Source organism: Zonotrichia albicollis, chromosome 2 (genome assembly GCF_047830755.1).
Source record: "Zonotrichia albicollis isolate bZonAlb1 chromosome 2, bZonAlb1.hap1, whole genome shotgun sequence".
Taxonomy (NCBI): Eukaryota; Metazoa; Chordata; class Aves; order Passeriformes; family Passerellidae; genus Zonotrichia; species Zonotrichia albicollis.
Genome location: NC_133820.1, coordinates 109,432,213 through 109,451,614, shown reverse-complemented (window position 1 = coordinate 109,451,614; position 19,402 = coordinate 109,432,213). Strand labels below are relative to the sequence as shown.

Here is a 19,402-nt window from a genome sequence, read left to right as displayed (position 1 = left end):
CCTTCCTGCCCTATAAAACAATGGTTCTCCATGCAGGAATGCCAGTTAATGCTGGTTAACAGCAAACATGCTCTCTCAGTTGTTTGGAATTGTCACCAGGTTTGTAAATAACCCTCATGCATCTTCCCAGAATACTGCACTTCTCACAGGTTTTAAAGGAAACAGAAAGACACATTCTGTGTGTGGAGATCATAATATAATGGCCCAGGACAGCGAGCTATAGCCCATCCTAGGCACACCTGATCTGCCCATGGCTTGCTTTACAGAAGGTGCACAGCAAGGTAAAGCGTTTCAGCAGTGACTCAGCACTGTGTATGCATAGCCAGCCTAAGCTCATTTAAGCTGTGGCTGCCCTGTGTTGGGGACAGACTGCCGAGCTGGCTGGAAGCTCCCTGTGGATTCTTCTGCTAAGAGCTGGATTCCCATGGTCCACAGGAGGATGTGGAAGCTGAGCAGCTGGTGGAGTTGTGAAGAATTAGGTGTCTTTATACCCTCCATGCAAAGTGAGAGGAGCAGAAAGCACTGTTTAGAAGAATCTTGTATATTCTGTATGCATATACATACCCACGTGCAGAAATGAAGTACATGCTTTTGGTCATGCTGGAAAGCACAGGGAGGTAAGAAATAGAGTCACTATAATCTGATTAGCTGTGTAATTAAGACTAAACTGGGAGATCAATGAGGGAAACGGTAAGGAGGGTTTTTTTCAGCACAGTATGCTAGAGAAAAATGAGAAATCTGGTGGAAATCTAATGGGATAAAGGAACAGATGGTAGGTGGACACCCAAGGGACATGAAATATGCTTAAAGATGATAATGGCTAACAATATGATTAAGAGTACATGCAATCTCACAAAGCACTGCATGGAACTGAAATGTAAGTACTAAGGCCATAAACCCCTAATATTATAGATTAGATTTACATACTTTCATAGACACCTACAAGACAAACAGGAAGAACTCTCCCAGAAAGGTTCTTTATAACACAAGTATCTGGGCTATTTAAGGGAATGGCTCATGTTGTTGTCTTGAGAAACTGGCAAATAACTGTCTACAAATATGGTACCACAGGACATATATAACAATAAATAATTGACTCACTACAGAAATGAACAAGTACAAACCATCATCCGAGGCCCACCTCGCACTACCTCACACTCTACCGGCCTGTGAGGACTCTGGGGAATCAGGCAGATCAAACACTACCCATTTTTTCAATCATGACTATATCAGCAACTTCCAGCAAAACCTTCCCCATAACACACTGTTCTCCCAGTTGGTGCACATGCAGGAGCAGGGACTGTGGTCTAAGAGCTGGACACACAAGCAGGTCAAGATGGCCACTGATGCTCAGGCACTGCTTTCAATTCTTTTCTTACGCTCCATCAAATTTGCTACAGCAGTCTCATTAAACTATGGTGGTAGTGTGCCTTCTAAATATTTGCCAATTATTAAATAATACCCATAAACAATACAGCCCAGTTGTAGAATTATTTCTCCACATAGTAAATGAACATTATATATAAAAATGCCAGATATATACAGATAGATAGATACGTAAGTACACAAAACAGCGTTAAATGGAGTAAATGCAAACAAATAATAAGAGATAAAAACCAATGCTGCATTTATTATAACCCAGTTATTTATGTAGATTTATTTTAAAATATATCTGATTGCACTCATAGCACTGATGAAGACAATAGTAATGCACTAAATATCATTGAACACTTTAACTAAAATTCCTCCTTGATCATCCCTACACAACCACTTTGATTTTATTTTGCCTTCCTCGGACAAGAACAACCTCATAACCAGAAGGTCAGAGAATTCTTACTGTGTTATGAGAGCAAACTAAATTATTTCCAAAAGCAAGAGTCCTCTCCCAGGCCCAGTCCTGCTTTTGGCTCTCCCATCTCCAACTGGCACTAATTTAAATGAGGGGCCTGGTAGGTTTAGCACTTCAGCTGATATCAATTACTGCTGTATCACACAAAGCACTCCCTGAAGTAATCAAGAACTAAGCTGCTTATGGCAGTAGTGTAAAAACTGCACTCGAAATTAAACAGAAGCCAGTACACAGCAGAGACATAACCATCCCCTCTGTAAGAAAAAGAGATTTAAATGGGCAGCTGCATTCTGCATCAGCAGAATTACAGCCATTTCTGTGAATGGTTTTAAGGTGCATACAGAGGTCACTGTGTTCCACAGATTGGGTTACTGCAAAGCCAACAGATAATGACTACATAAAAGAAATAACTGGGCACTGGACTGCCTTAAAACAACTGAAGAGAAACAGAATAAGCCAGAATGATGCTGACTCTGATGCAGCTTCAGAGCAAGCATCATCCTCTAATTTACTCACTACTAACTTAATGAAAACTTCCCCGTGTTTTTACAATCGTAAAATAAAAAACAAAAAAACCAAGTCACAAATCACAGATTTAATTTTTTTTTATCCTAGCACTGGAAAATGGTGGGAGGTAATGGAAGTGAGCCCAATTAAATGTGATGTAAGGAACCAACAAGACACAAACTCTTCAGAAGCCTAAGTTGTAACAGCTATCTTGCACTGTTGTGCTTTTGTCTGTTGTTGGGATCCCACCTCAATGGTTTCTGCTCAAGGACAATTCTGTGTAAGGATGCTTCAAGCTGTACTTGTCATATAGGGCAGGCTCACTCAGCTGAGCTCAAGCCCCTGCAGGCCCCCCTCTCTGCACAAGGGCAGATACAGATAGGCTTCCTGGCACCTTTCCATCCTACAATTTCCTACTGCTATTACACTGATGATTCAAATCTAATTTTAGCAAGCAAGCAAGCCTTCTGCTGTCAGCAGCCATTGTTCCAAGACAGAAGGAAAATACTTTAAGCACATTTTCGTGCCTTTCAACATCTGCATTCTTGTATTGCTTTTGTTCCTGAAGAGGGGCACAGAAAAGGAAAATAAGGGGAGCACTTCCCAAGATAAGGAGCTAAGATATCAGTGTTGCCACTTATCATTTTCTAAACAAATTAAATTTTCCCAAACACTGCATGGGTGGCAGAAGGGTATTATTCATTTAGGAACAAATGCTTTGAAAATCTAACAAACTTGCTACTGTAACAAAGCAAGATTCAAACCATATTCCCCTAAGAACACATAAAAACAATGGGTTTTTTTATTTTTTCAAAAATAAAAAATATTTTCCACATACTTTGGTATAATTCAGTCCTACACAGACACAATACTTATCTTTTTACATAACTAAATATATTAATCTCTTCACAGCTAAGCTTGTGTGTAAAAGAAACTGCTTACCAGTTCAGAAAGAATAAAAATTGATTATATACTATCTCACAAGATGTGACAATTCACCATGTTTCTAAGTATTGGCATAAGAGATCAAAAAAAGGAAAGTATTTTGAATATTCTTTTGCATATTTTTAAGATGGCCTTCAAAAGCCAAGTGAACACAGAATAACATGCCGAGTTATTAGCTGTACAGCAAAACAAATCATCCCATAAAATGAGTATTATCAGTGAGAAGTTGCAAGGGATAAAACATTCACTGAACATCCTTAGTTCTGAAGATTATTGTAGAATAAGGGCATAAACTCAGTTCCAATAACCAAGGATAAAATAAGCATAGAAATTCTTCCAGGCAAGGAAGAAAAAGGCCAGTTTTTCCTGAGTTACAGCACATTCAAGTTAGATGTCCTGATGTTTATATTGTATGATTTTAATAAATCTACAATAGAAGATTAAATATATCTGCAGGTCTCCTAAATAAAATAAATGCTATACTGCGGTGCTGAAATATGCATGGGTTTTCATTACCTAGAATTCATATCATAGAAGGTAATTTATACATTGGATCAGGAAATATTTACTAGCAGTTAACACCCTGAAAGGCGCAGAAAATGTTACCTGTGCTATACACTGCTATACTGTTGTCTCAATGGCAGCAGACAGAACACAGGGATCAAGTGTTGCAGTCCCCTTGGACAGACATTGTGTAACCTGCCCAAGGAATTTAATTTGATCTCTTTGTTCAAGTCAGTGACATTTGCATTCATTCACATTCAGCAAGTTATTAATCTAAAAAAGCTAAGGAGTCTTTAATTTCTTCTTGTCTCCATACTCTATTTGTTCTTCTATAAAATTAATGCCATAAATAAAATGTTGCATTTAGACCTGCTGTGATACTGCCAGCCAATTTTGCTGTAGATAAAGGTCGAGGAAAAATTTATTAAAAAGCAAAATAACATTTTTTTCCCAAACTCCCAATATTAAAGAACAGTGCCAAGTATTTAAATAAACTCCCAACATAGGTCAATCCTTAATGGGCTTGTAAGTGAGCTGTGTGTTTTAAGAGGTAGCCTTTGGAGCATAACTGAACTATTTCTTGCACAGCAACTACTGTGTTGCAACTGCCTTCCAGAAACCTGTGACCATCATCTGAACTAAATAACCAGTCTGGATGAGTGCCCAAACCCTAACTGAAGGCCTTAATAACTACAAATCCAACAAGAGACAAAAGTTACCTCCTACCTCTGCTGTGTTTCCTCAAAAACACAAGTTTTGAAACTCAAACATTCAATTCTTGCATTAAACACACTGAAAGAAATTGTATTTTAGAAATTCATCTGAGCTGGATGTAAAAATTTCAGCTAATTCCTTGTCTCAACTTCAATGAATAAAAATCTGGTTCCTGTTTGAATCCTTTTTCTTACTTCTTACACTAAAAGTGCATCTTTTTATTTCCATAGCATCCAAACAAGAAGAGCTTTCTCATATCATAAACCTTCACATGGTAATTACCAGATGATGGCCAACTCATAATTTCAGTCTTCTTTTAACAAAAAGGATTGGATTTTATGTTTTCTACTATAAAAATTAGCTCCTGCAGAAACACCAAACTATTTCTGCAGTAAACCCAAATTCTCTGAGCTCCTGGTATGAGTACCACTCATCCACGTTGCACTCCCACACCAGCTAAATATCCTCCATTCCACATGGACAGCAAACTCACTTTTTATTTGTTAGTCTTGTAATCTTACATCAAAACACTGAATCACTGACTGGGACACCTTCAGGACACACAAATGACAACTGCTGAAGGAGCTTCAGATATTGTGGGCTTGCACAGATTAACACAAGAAGACATCACCTTGCTATTCCTCATAACTATCTTTACAACTGAGTAGGGTAATGTGAAATTATGAATGGATTAAGAGCACAATAATAAGAAAACTAACACCTAAGACCTCCTGGAGACCAAAGCAGGCAAACAGGAAAAAAATGTTGATATTTAACTCAGAAACAGCTCAACATAGCTTTTTCCAGTGACTACAACAGGAGCCAGTAACTGCTGTATTTGCTTACAGATTCAGTTGGTACTTTAGGGACAGCATGCAGGACAGGCTTCTGCAAAAGCAGGCAAGCACTTCCCATGTGTTATTATCATACAGAATTACCAGAGACACAGCCCTGTGCATCTGGCTTCAAAGCACAGGAGATCCTGCAACCACTGCCTTCCTCATGGCAGGAGGGCACACAAACCAACAGGCGACTCTGGATGGATGCTCAACATTGACTTGATAGATAGGGAGTTGCAGACACAAGGTCTTGGGATTTAATGCAATGAAAAGCAAAAATAGAAATACAAATAGAAAGCAAGGTATGGCTTGGGAAAATGCAAGACTTAACATGTTTGGTACGAAAAAAATTCAGATCAGTAATAAGGAAGGTAGAGAAGAAAGGGAGAGAGTGCACTGAGATATACATGATGTAGGAGGTAATGAGGGCAGTCAGTCTAGAGAGTAAAAATTAAAAAAGAGAAGCACCAGAAATCATGATAATAGAAAAAAAGAAATATATTCTCTACAGATTTAGGAGAACCTAGACTCTTGAATCTCCTGATTAAATGAAGGTGGGTCTCTGGAAAGCAAAAAGGTGAAGAACTAACATTTGAGTAAAGAAAGATTGTTTTTTTGCAGGTGAAAAATGGTAAAGTAGGCAAAGAGATAGTGGGATAATTGTTTACAAATATCTAAAGGAAGAATGTGCATAGAAATAGGATAACATTTTCTAACAGCTGTGGAAACTCAAAAATGAGTACATGGAAAATGAGGGCTTTTTTGGTGGTTTATTTTTGTTGGGGTCTTTATATAAAAATATTGAGGAACTTGAATGAAAGGCTTTTTGGAGGGAAATGACTGCTGGCCTGTAAAAAACTGCCAGAGGGAATACTGCAAAGATACTGCTGGACTAAGTAACAGAAAATGAACTGATGGGAACAGTCCTGTACCAGAAAGAGAAATGCTTTGGATAATGCAAAAAACCACTTCCCAGTCTGCTTATCTGTACACTATGTATACAACTAAGATATATTACCTGAAAATTTGTGCTCCCTTTTTAATACAACAGTAATGTACTTTATTACTGATTTTAACAGGCTTTAATAGGAGGAAGCATACATTCAATTATTTTATTACATGCTTTGAATATAAATAGTGAGCATCTGCACTCTAGTTTACTCCTCTTGTCCTCATCCTCTCATAAAAACAGCACTGGCACATTTTAGAATTCAGAGCAGCCCTCCCCAGCCCAGCCGCTTTCTTGGCTGGTTTGCTGGGATCTATATATCCAATCTAATTATTTTGATTCCCATTTCCAACCCTATCAGTGGTGCAGTGGTGCAAGAAATCAAAATGCCAGTCTCCTGAATGTGTTAGAACCTAAGAGCTAACAGCTACTCATTTGCAGAGGCATCACTGCATGGCCCAAAGCCTCTGTCACCAGGCAATTTACGTTCAGGGTTCTGGATGTGACTCGAGAGGGGTTTCCCAGCACACCAATTTCACACACACAGAGCATTTCATAGAACACTTCAGATATGCTACAGGTTGTTGCATCATCTTATTTTGTCACAGCATAACTGACAAAAAAACCCCCAGCAACGCTTTGTTCAAATTTTGTCTCTTTTTAATGACTCAAGTCCTTCTTCTTTGTTATTTTTCCCTTTGTTTTCTTAAAAGGCAAAAAATAGAATCATACAAGTTAATCTTCCCTTAAGTGATCAGAAGAGAGAGTCAGCAATAATCCTGCCAAAACACCTACTACCCTCTCCAATCAGGGGGATCATATGTTGCTCAGTAGCTGAATTTCCCTGTGGATCTTTGCTTAGAAGCTGTCCCCTTCTTGAATTACAGTCTTACTTAGATTACTAATGCTCAGCACCACCAAAAACATTCCCATTCATTTCTGCAGCTTTTACAAACATGATAACATGATTTGTGTTTAAATATAAGCGTCACCGTTTTACTTTTTATTATGAATATCATATGTTTGGCAAGCTGTCTGACCTTCCTTATGATGATGAATGCTGCAGCAAACAATTTGCTGTATCTTTAAAGAAATGGCCAATTCAATTACATTATGCCAGAAGCTTTCAAATCCCTCTCTGCCAAATGTCTTTGCTATATCCTGCCACAGACAGCCCATTTGTATTCCAGCACAGTAGGACACTTGTTTTGTTGAAGCACACAGTTCCAGTTAGGTACTATCAACAGAGCAGTATTTCAGTTCTCCAGCTCTGTGCTCCTTCCACCCCCTCTACCCTCGGTTATCAGGATTTTCAATTTTACTGACCAAACGTGTATGCATTACTAATTATGTGCATGAAATGCAGCAGTTATCGACTGCTACAACAAAATACATTAGTGGCCAATTACAGGAGTTCTTGGCAGCAATGGTTATCATTCTAGTGGATTTAATCATTGCACTTAAAGTGAAGCTTGAGATTCCCTTTGAGATTACACCACTAATTGCTTCTGTTTTGCCAGTTACTGCATGAGCTGTTTGCAAAAAGGATCACTAAAGATGCTTTCTAAATATGGGAAAGCAGCAAACAGATGAAGCCTCCTGTAATGAGTCTCCCCCCCCCAGAAAAACCACAGTGTCAATTTATTCATGCCACAATTCTCCTCTCAGATTCATATCCCCCCGTCACCTCCTCTTTCTCTCTCATTTCTTGCTATTTGGGCAGACAGCAGCAATACAGCTGCATTGCTATTCATGTGAATCATGCCACACACTATCATTTATTTATATAGATAGTGAGAATATTACACTCCAAAAATAAAAAAAAAAGCTTCCCCCTCTCTTCTGTGTTTGCAGAGAGGATGCTACTAATTATTATTAGGATTATGACAGAATGTTTAAATGGTCTTAGACCTTAAAAAAAAAAAGTTAAAAAAAACAATTTAGGCCAAGTACATGAATTATTAGACATACAATATCGTCCTAATAGACTTTCACCCTCCAGGAATTCCTAAAAAACAAACATTCCCCCTCCCAAGGAATTTGTAATATAACATATTGTTCTTTAAAAGCCCACATCTACCTCCAGGTTGTCAGTAGTGATGAATTATCTGGTTTACAGCCTCATAAAGCAAAAGTGTCTACATATTTTAATGCTGAGGCCCACTTCAGGACTTTGGTACCTTTCATATATAGTGATATACAACTTTCCAAACATGAAAGAAAGGCTTCAGGTGAAACAAAGAGATATAATTGTCATCAACATTTTAGGTCTGATCAAAATAAGTAGTCTTTCAAGGACAAAAACAATGGGGAAGGATTAAAACTACAGTTTTGTTAGCTGAGAACAAGCTATTTAATCAATAAAATTGTTTAAATAAATTTGTTTGGCTCCTTTTCATTAAAAATTTCAGCTACTCAAGCTTTCCATTATTCAAACACCACTCAGTGAACAACAAAGAAACACTCAAAAATATAAAAAACCCCCAACAATCCTCAACAAAAATTTTCTCATGAGATTAGAAAACCTCCTATGTTTGTCTCAACAGACGCCAACACTTTTAGGATTTCAATAGATGCTAGGCTGATAAAACTTTAATTAGAAACTTAATTGATCTCTGTGAGAGAGATACTGTAGAGAAAGTTTTAAATCCCCAGAGACTTCTACACTATAAACAGCAGAGCATATGACATCTTTAAAAGCTGTCAGAAACCATACACTGTGATTTACAAAAAAAATAGCAATCTCTGTGAAATTAACTGGTAAAAGAAGTTGAAAAAGCTTCATCCTATGGTACCAACAGGCTACAGCACCAGCACCAGGCGGCTTCACTGCAGGCTCTGAGCAGGGCACAGATAATACCTGCACAGATAACACCCTGGGAAAGAACAGTGGGCAGCAGAGCAAGGGTTACATCCCTGCTGCACTTATCTTGCTCCATGCCCAGATGCAGATTTGCTCAGAACCAGCTGATCTCTCCAGAGCAGCAGGCATGAGAACTGCTGCACACAGGATGCTCTCAAACCAAGGCCAGTTCATTTTCATGCTTAACAGAGAAAATCTTGCCCCAAGGCACTCAATTTCAAGTCTGAATGAGAAAATCTGTAGGTGATGCAGTAACTACAGTAACTGGCAAATAATAAACTGGGTAAAACACCCAGAGATCAATCCTATATTCATGAAGGAACATACTACATAATGCAATTGGATTATCTCCATTTCTTAGTTCACTAGTTCTTGATTTCTACCTTATTAGACCACAATTAAGGACCATTTTCAAGTACAAAGTAACACAACAGTGACACAGTATCTTTGTCACCCTACCCACAGGTCCTCCAGTCCAGCAGAATGACTGCTTTCCTTTTGTTTGGGCAAGCTCCTGTCTCAAGTACATGGGCACAAAATCTAAATTACAATTCCATGAACACTGCAACTGTATCTGAGATTTCTAGTGCTGCCTTTCAAATGAGGAAACAGGAACAAATCAGGAAAAGAAAACATTCCCAAAATGAACAGCTGAGCTTATGTAGCACCCAAAATACAAAAGGTTGGGAAATAGCTGCCTTTCATCACTGTCAAAAGCAATAGACTAAAATATGCAGAGTAGGACTGATAACACAGGAAATAAATGAAAACATTTGCTTCATGTTAGTATAGAAGTTAAAAGAAACAAGGCAAATACCTCTCTCAAAGGTCCCTGCTGGATTTAAAACAGAGCTGTTGAGCCTACTGGGGTTTCAAAACATGCCACTATCATTTAAGAACACTGAACTTTTCTTCTTTAATAAACCTTACACCTGTTCACTAGTCCAGAGACTTAATTCCTAAAACTATACACAGCAAGTGCAAGGCAAGGAAGCAGAACTTCAACGAGAACTGCTAAAACAGGAAAGCAACCAGTTACTTATAATTCAGTCTCAGGCATTATTTGTAATTCACCTAACTTACAAATAAAAGAACAATAATACTAAATGCTACCATGACGTATTTCTTAATGAATTAAAAGTCTTATGTGTGCACAGCTCCCAAAGCCTGGCAGATTTTTAGGTTACATATATAATTCTCTTTAATATTGAAAGCAATGAGAGACATTTTTGTCTACTACTCTACTGCAGGGATAAGCACAATAAACACTCTAGCAAAATGAAATACACTTTTTTATGCAGTGATATGATGGATATCAATTTGTAAGTTCATTAATTACGTAGAAGAATACGAATAAACCACAGCATAGATTTGGAATAAGCAGCACTGGTAACAAGTTTAGGCCAGATTACACTGAGAGACTTTAAGCTGGTAGGTATTGTTTTCAAAATTTAATGTAGATACCAGTAAGGATATTCAGCTTAGTAAAGCTCTCTAAAACCAAAGATAATTCTTTTAGCATGACAAATGCCAGTAGGAAGAAAGGCTCCAGCTCTAGCAATTGTTTCAGAAAACTCAATTAACTTGCCCATTTTTAAAAATATGTTATGAGCAGAAAGGAGTTTCATGCTATGAAAAATGTATCTGCTTATTAATATTACAGACATTTCATATATGAATATGTATGATTAAATAAATGCTTTAAATAATAAGTGACACATCAACGTACCTTTTCAACATGTAAAATAATTTTTTTCAACCAGAATAACACTTGAGTTGCCAGGAAAGAAAGCTATGTGGATAAATGGCAAATACTCTTCCTGCCTTTCAGAAAACTGTGTAGGCTGAGTTTGGGACTGGGGGACTCCAGATACCAAGGAATGTCTTCCACATGCCCCATCCAAGCTGATGAAGAAAAGCTGTCACTGTCCTGTTTTAGTGAAAGCAAACCCCAATCAAGACAATAGGTTTCGTCTCAAAAATGAAATGAGCATTAATCCTTTCAAAGACAACCTTCCACGAGCTCAGCTTCTCAGCCTTCAGCCTCTGCTGACCTCATATTTAACCTGGCCTGACCTTCAGCTCTGCTGAGTCTCAGTTCCTTACTATGATTACAAACCAGCAAGATCAAGTTAAGTTTTAAGAAACTCAGACATTACTCTGAAGACAAATAACTGCAAAGGCAAAACATCAAAATACCAAGAAATCCTGTTCATAAGCTACGTTTCATTCTATGGAGACTTCAAGGGTAGCAATAAAAATAAAACATACCACAAAGCACTGCAGGCTCTACAGCACATTCCCTCCCTTGCAGGTAACCCAACCACTTCTGGTCTTTGTCAATGCAAAAGCCAAATTTTTGTCTAAAGCTACAACAGCAATTAGGCATGGAGATGCTGAAAAATATTTCACAGTTTTAACATTTTGTAAAACTGATTTCCACTAAGTATTCACTTACTCAGGTGCAAGAACAGTCAAGGTCCCCAGTTTGCCCCAGATTTTCCCTTCAGGCCAGTTTTATCCTTAGGTACCTGTGCACAATAAAAAGAAACAAATAAAAAATTAATTTACATTACTCCTCGTAAGCTCATTTCTTGAGTATATCAACTTTTATGGCCCCAATTTAAGAATTCAGATCTCCAGTTTTTCTCAGAGGATTATTTCCCATCAATATGGTTAACCTGAAGCAAACTCAAAGCTGTTTTCCACATGTAAAAAAATTAGTTTTATTTGACCTGTATATATATATATATATTTAGATTTACCACGACCCTAAATGAAAGAGTTTTCTGTAAGAAAACTCATGTAAATTCAACCTAATAGATGGTGGGATTGCATGGTTTAGGTGTATTTCATCACTTGTTTTTAGGAGAATAAACAGAGAGCACACAGTTAAGCCTTTGTCAGCCATATATTTAAACCACCTTAAAGCTGTTAACATGTGACAAGCCAATCCTACGTATGCAATTACTGCTTTAAAAACTGAAAGAAGGTTCGTGTACAGGTGCACTGTCACTTAGTTAAGGAGCTCAAAAAATAGAGTTATTCTTTCTCCTGGCACTAGTATAAATTAAAAAAAACATTTTCAAAATGTGCCGTTCAACCATATGGAATCAATTTTTGCAGACATATGGAGCGCCAATTAAATAAGTGTGGCTTTGCTGACACAAAAGTCCACCTGCATGTATTCAAATTTTCCAGAATTAGACCATCTAATTTAGAGCAGCCCATTTAACAGTAAGAGAGTAGAAAAGCAATGTATTTGATATGACACCACCTCTGTAACCAGCCTCCTTAAATAGCAATTGCAGCCTTACTTTTGGCCATGGTAAGGATATAATCAGATAAGATTGAATTAAGCTCCCTTAAAACACAGCTCCAATTACATCAGATCAAAGGAAAACCATTTTTTGTCTTCTCCATCACGTAAGTAAATATATAATTGCGAAATTAATCAAGGTACAATTTTTCAAGTAAGATTTTACCAGAAGTCAACAGAAATTTAAAAACTCACTGTAACCATAGTTCCTAGATTTTCCTAGGTTTTTTGCACATATTTTCCCACAAGAAATGTACAGAAAGCATGCCATTTAAAGAAATAGAAGTCAACAAGCTATATACACACATCAACACCCTAAATAAAACCCTAATATAAGATAGGTATCATCCAATGATGTGGAAACTAACAAATTTTTAAGGTAAGCTCTTCTAAAAAACTAAGAAGTTTTTTTCCAAGGATTTGCAGTTAATTGGGCACCCTTGTTCAAATCTAGTTTGTCTGGTGTTGTATAAGGTGACAACAAACAGGGTTTTTTCCTCAGGACCCCAGCCTTACTCAGTGAATAAGCAGCTAGAAGAGAGTTGTGGAACTCGACCCAGTGGCTGCATTCCACATGGTCACAGCACAGCTCCGCACACTCCCTGCTCCGGGTCACCCTGTGCCCTCCAGAGCAGCACTCTGAGCACAGAAATGCCTGTCCTGGCACAGAGCTCCCTTTGGTGCTGCCAGGTAACAACACAGCCCATGTGATCCCAGAGACAAGAAAACTGCAGAATCAGGAGCAAAGTTACAAACTTTGCTGTTCAACCAGGTTCCTAAAGCTCATTTTTTCAGAGTATTTAGTTTTCTATAGTACCTTAACTAATTTCCTGGAGAAGCTGTATCCATCTAGTTTCCTAATTAAAGTGACACACATCTCCCCTCAGTTGTGACCTGCCCCATTCACTATCTGTCTTGGGGTTTCTACAACAAATAAAAGCAGGTTTCCAGAGACCTGTCCTTCTTTGCTGCAGTCTTCATACACATCTGTTCCACTTAGAAAGAGCATAAAATTCTGAGATCAGAGAATTTAAAACTGTATCATAATGCAAATGTCCAGGGGAGCTCAGTTAGCATATTTTAGACAATCTTAATTCTGTGCCTTCCCAGCAGCTCTTTACTCATGGCAGCTTTCAGAGCTTGGCTTTTTTAAGACAGTAGCCATTGAAATGGAGGAGCTCCATCTTGCTCAATACAGATATTCAAGTTTCCTCAAAACTCATCCCAGCTTCATTGCTGCCAATCCTGTAGACATGTGCTACTGCCCCCATCCAGTCTTGTCTTTAGGCTCAGTTTCTATTTGGGATCCCAGTCCTACCTCCCTGCCTCCTTTCAATGGCCACTTGAGCATTCTCAACCCCTTCATTACACAATATGTTGCTCCCACCCAGTAACCAGAGTCCCTTAGCTTCCTGCTCTCCTGTACCAGCACTCCTTTCCATCTCTCACCTTTCTGCACCCTTCACAGATCTGTTCCTGTTTCCATACCACTTTTCATCTTCCAATGTTTCTCCCATTTCTCTCTTGCCCTGGCAGTTTCCAGATTTCTTCTCAACAACTAACTCCATGTGTTTTGCTGGCTCCTAGGGAGTCTTTGTGATTAGCATGCCACAGCCATGGCAGCTACGCTTTGTGCAGAACTCACTCCTAAGGACGGGTGCTAAAGAGATCTGTACAAGGGCTAATGAGCAGGAACACTTCACTTCAGGATCCCTGAAGAACTGGGGCAGAAGAAAAGCCCAACCAGCAGTGCAGAAATAGAATTTTAGGCATTTAAATACCTCACTACAGACACCTATATATTTAGATGTCAAGGCAGCTGTATGAAGGCTTTGTGGACTGTAGCTACTTCTGTCTTGCTGTTAGATTAACACCATCCACTCTTTCACATCTAAAAACAAATTGCTTCTACAATGAACCACAATAAAGTCACTTGGAGTCTAAGTCTCGACCTAAACTCAATCTACATCCAAATTAACAGCAAGTTACATATACTTTCTTAAAACATTTTTTTCAAAGAAAAAACAGTCCTTGATTCTGTCAAATATATTAAGTACTATGGGGGAGGGAAAAAGGGGTATTAATTAAAAATAGGGTTTTCTTGGCACTATTTACCAAGGATAAGTGTTCTTATTATTATTCTACAGAAGAAAGTAGACTGTAGCATACTTTCATCTATTTTTGCCAGAAAGTATGAGCTAAACAAAGACATCTCCCTATTCTGTCTCAAACTTCCCTGCCTTTGGTGTGTGGGTGGGTTAAGAGTTCTTAGGCTGAATTCAAGATGATTCTAGAATATTGCAGAATACCAGGTTGGAAGTGACTCTTGAATTGCCTGATCCAACCTTCCATGGCAGAAGCCCAGTCCAGGTAAGATGGCCCAGCACCCTGTCCAGACAAATCTTAGAATATCCAATGCTGAGGAATCCACAGCTTCCCTGGGGATATTATTCCAATAGCTGATTGTTCCCATTATGAACATTTTCCCTCTCGTGTTCAATCAGCATCTCACCAAGAGTAACTTTTAATCATTACTCTTTCACCTTTTCCATGGGACTGCAGAATAGTTAGTTTTTTATATTTAAATAGCAACTTATCAAAAATATTTACGTACACTACAACACCATAACCTTCCCACAACCTTTTTTTGTCCAACATAAAAAATCAGGTATAGATTTAATATCATTAATGAACATAGTATTTACAAATAAATAACTCATTCCACTGTTGAGCCAAACTGAGTTAAGTACACTTTCATGCTAAAGTGGTGTCTAATTGTCTTTATTTGATCCCAAATGCAACAGGGAAATAAAAATGCTCAAAATATGAGGATCTTGATAAGCATTCAGCATTGAAACGTATGTGTTAGGATAATGTAAGATGGTATTTTTTCTTACTGTTTCTGAAGAGGTCTCAAACAGTCACATGAATATATTTAATTCAGAGAACTGCTTGTTCTTCCACTTCTTATATTTCCTGTTGGTGTTGAGGGCAGAAAGAGATTTAGTTATCCTGACTCCCATCCCCAGTATTGCCTGACCCAGGAAATTCACCACTGTCACCTCCCATGGAGAAAGGAGGACAGTCAATATGAATCATGCTCTGGGAACTGGGCTTCAAAACCTAACTAATGCCATGACTACAACTCACACAGAAGCCAATCATCACTTGTGATCTGAGGCATTACTCCAAAGCTGGCACTCTGAGTATCCTATTAATCAGTATAGTCAAATGGGTTTGCTAGCTAGGATAACAGGAAATTAATAACACAGCTATTAGTAGTAGATTGATTCTGAATTAAATAAAGAACAAAAAAACGAACACATACACAACATGGAGCCCTTCAAAATAAAAAAAAAATCACCAGTAAACCAATCAAAAAGTCATAGAACAACTCTAAGAACTTGTCTCCTTTTATTTTAGGAAATCTTTTTACTCTGATTTTTTTTTCCTTCCTCACAAGACCATGGCATCCCTTATACCATGGTGTTTATAGTCTAGTTTCCATCACCAGTGACACAAAAAATACACTTAGTTCACACCCACACATAGGTCCTTGCCAGAAAGCTCAAGACAATAATTTACAAATGAAGGTCCAACATTTTCCCCTAAAAACCACAAATACCAAGACAAAATCATCTCTTTTCCCCACCTCATCAAAATCAGAAGTGCCTGTGCCTCCCCAAAGCCTGCAAGGAAAATAATGATTCTTACCATCTAAGGGTTTCCTGACATGGAAAATTTACCATTGCAATGGTGACAGAATCACACAATGAATTAGTTTAAATCTTTCATGAAAGGGTCTGGTGGGGAGGGTTTGGCAATAAAAAGGTTTTTTGCTTAACAATCTTCATCCAAAAGAATCCCAGCTCACCTCAGAACATCTCTCTTTATAGAGCAAGCAGATTTCAGCATCATCACTACAGCTGTCATAGTCTGGCTGGTGCTGGTTAGCTTGGTCACACAGGTAAGTCCTAGAACATTCCAGCAAACAAACCATCTGGGATTATACTTTATACAGCCTACAGCCAATATAGTTAACATTTCTTTGATCCTTGAGCTTCACACTTCAGAGAGCTGAGGGAGAGAGGAGGTGTTGATACTTTCAGGAACCACTAATTACAGGAATTCATAGTGAAGGGCATTGCTAGAAAGTAACAGAGATGTTTAAATATAAACAGTGCAGTTGCTGTCACACAATTGTCCATGGAAGGTTTCAGTGCATTCTTCCACCCACACTGATGATCTGTAACGTGTTGAACGGAAATAATTTTTCCATGGTATAAGTCCCTTCAATTAAAACACAATCTCTAGCACATTTTTTGTATTTGACACCTCAAAGTAAATTATAAGTCAGATCCATTTTAACAGTTTAATGTAAATGTTATGGCCAGAATTCTTGAAAGATTTGCTATTACATTTAGTCAGACAAGCAGAAGTACAGTCTTCTGAACTCAGTTCATTTTTGAAAGAAAATTCATCCTGAATGGGAGCTACTACTTTTTTATGGTACAAAATAAAAGTGACATTCAACTGGCCTCAATTATAACATTAATGATCTACTCAAAGTTATTTGTCTCCTTTTGAAATATGTGTAAAACCACATGGCAAGTTACTAGTAGAAGCAGGAACAATATCCTACTTTACTAGTTCTCTTCCTTGAGAGTACACCACTGCCTAACAAGGTATGGTACAAATACCCAGGCCCACATTATAGCCATTCCCTAAGATTTTTTTTAATGACAATAATCACATAAAGCTTAGAGTCTTTTCACAGCCAACTGAATGTTTGGTGGTGGACTGAGCCTATCCACACCAGGAAGTTATACCTTGCTTTTTTATCTGGCCCTCCAGTTAGACACTGAAAAGAAACCTTCTCTTTAAATCCTGTCTGGAATAAAATCTAGATATCTGTAGCCCATCCTTTATCAGCCACTTATTCACTTACTAATTTAAGAACAACACTTCCTCCTGTTGCACACTTACCAGGAAGCAGCTATGCCATGAATATGTTATAAATACTATGCCCCTCTCAGACTGCAGCTTTCTGAAAAAAACAAGACAACCTAATGGAAGCAGTTATTTTTCTTTGCTTCCTGCCCACATTCTGGTTACCTAATACCAAATTTAGAGCTTTTGAAAGAATTTCACATCTCATTTTGCTTCTGTGGTTCCCTCCCTGAATCTGAGGTCATTGATGACATGCTGACTTCCCTGCAAGTCTGCTTTCTCACAGAAAGGCCAAAAATGCAAAGGCAGAGTGATAACCAAACTGCAAGACATCACTGAGAATGGTTCTTCTGGGCTACAGGAGGTGACAAATGACTGAGAAACTTCTCTGCACCAAACAGTACAAGTTTGAGTAGCAAAAAGAATGTTACAGCTGTGCTGGACCACCAACCCAGCATTGCCCTGTGCCTCAGCACAGCTCAGAGACATGGGATGACCCTTTTGGGATGAACATGCAACTGCAGGCAAGCACACGATGAATGCTCAGTTCTGCAGTTCCCATAGTGTATCTAAACTCCACAAACTGCTTCTCAATACCCTACAAAAGGCAAAACAGCTATAGGAAAGGCTACAATTGTACTAGAGCTTTACAACTTGCTATTTTCTCTGTCTTGGCAATAGGTGCTTGTTTTTAGTAATTGCTAAGTAGCAACTTCTCCTAAATGATCACAGTAAGTGAACTGTGTTTAATACAACAAAAAAAGAACAAAATATCCATTGCATGTTCCCTTTCCTGAGGGGATCCATTCATTCCTGACCCCAGACCTAGTAATTGGTTCCATGATGAGTGTTAGAAGGTGGGGACTAGAAGAGGACAAGTAAAATACGTTGTTATTAAAGGGTTATTAAAAGGTTTGGAAGAAGAACAGAAAAAGCATACTTCTCTTATCCACTGGCAACCACTGAAAAAACTGAAGCATGTTGTTAATGCCATATAAATATAATCAAAACAAGCAGTTTCAGTCTCCCTTCAGACCCCTTGGAGACCTCAATACTTCAAATTCAAAGACTCATTTCATAACTTAAGTTTCTACTGTCATTCCAGAACAAATCTCCTGTGCAGCTTATGAAACTGTCCTTGCACCTGCTCCAGTCCAAGTCCATCTTTCTGCTCACTGCAAAGGACCATTGGACACAACATTACAAATGAGGTCTCAGGAAGGCTTTAGGAAATGCTGTTAGCATTTCTCTCCCTCTACAAAAGTATCATGTCTAATGCATTGCAGAAGCACATTAGACTCACAGCAGCACCATACTGGTGGCTTTGAGCCATGTTAGAGGCATTATCACAGCACTGTACCTAATTCAGACTGCTACAACCATTAAATCATCTACACAACCTCCTATGATCTTAACAGATGTTCTTCTCAGTTTAGATATTTGCATATTGAGATAAAGATAAGTGTGACCTGTCTCAGACAAGGCACTGAGGGCTTGCAGAGCTGAATTAGCAACTGAGACTTTCAGATTCTTAACCCTAAATACACACCTCTGAACTGCAGCAGCAAGCAGATGAACTACACAGTGCACAGTAACAAGCACTCTTGATACTCCACAGCAAATGACTGTGTTTGCGCTCAAAAATAATTTCTAAATGGATGGTTCTACATGGCCACTTGTCTGCCACACCAGCCTGCTGAGAAGCCACACAGAAGACACCCAGAAAGCCAAACCCCCACCTGCTTTGTCTCTATGTCCTCAGCCAGCACTGAAAGTGCCTTTTTGTGGCAATTTTATTCAGACAAGTCACGAGGTGCTAGGCCACCTCCTCTCACACATACTTGCTCTCAGCTGCCAGAGCCAAAGCTGCCCAGTGATAACCATAATAACTTCTACAGAAGCTTTCATCAACACTAATATATTCTCCTGAAAAATCCATACAGAATTCTGAGTTTATAATTTG

General features: G+C 38.4%; 1 protein-coding gene across 3 annotated transcripts in view; it reads right to left on the bottom strand.

Annotated features, from left to right (window-relative positions):
- TBL1X (transducin beta like 1 X-linked) overlaps positions 1-19,402 on the bottom strand; it is a 192,717-nt gene that overhangs the window by 126,073 nt on the left and 47,242 nt on the right. For all 3 annotated transcript variants that reach the window (XM_074535990.1, XM_074535989.1, XM_074535991.1), the window contains exon 2: positions 11,629-11,701. The gene's annotated coding sequence lies outside the window, so the exon portion shown is untranslated. The remainder of the gene's footprint in view (positions 1-11,628; positions 11,702-19,402) is intronic.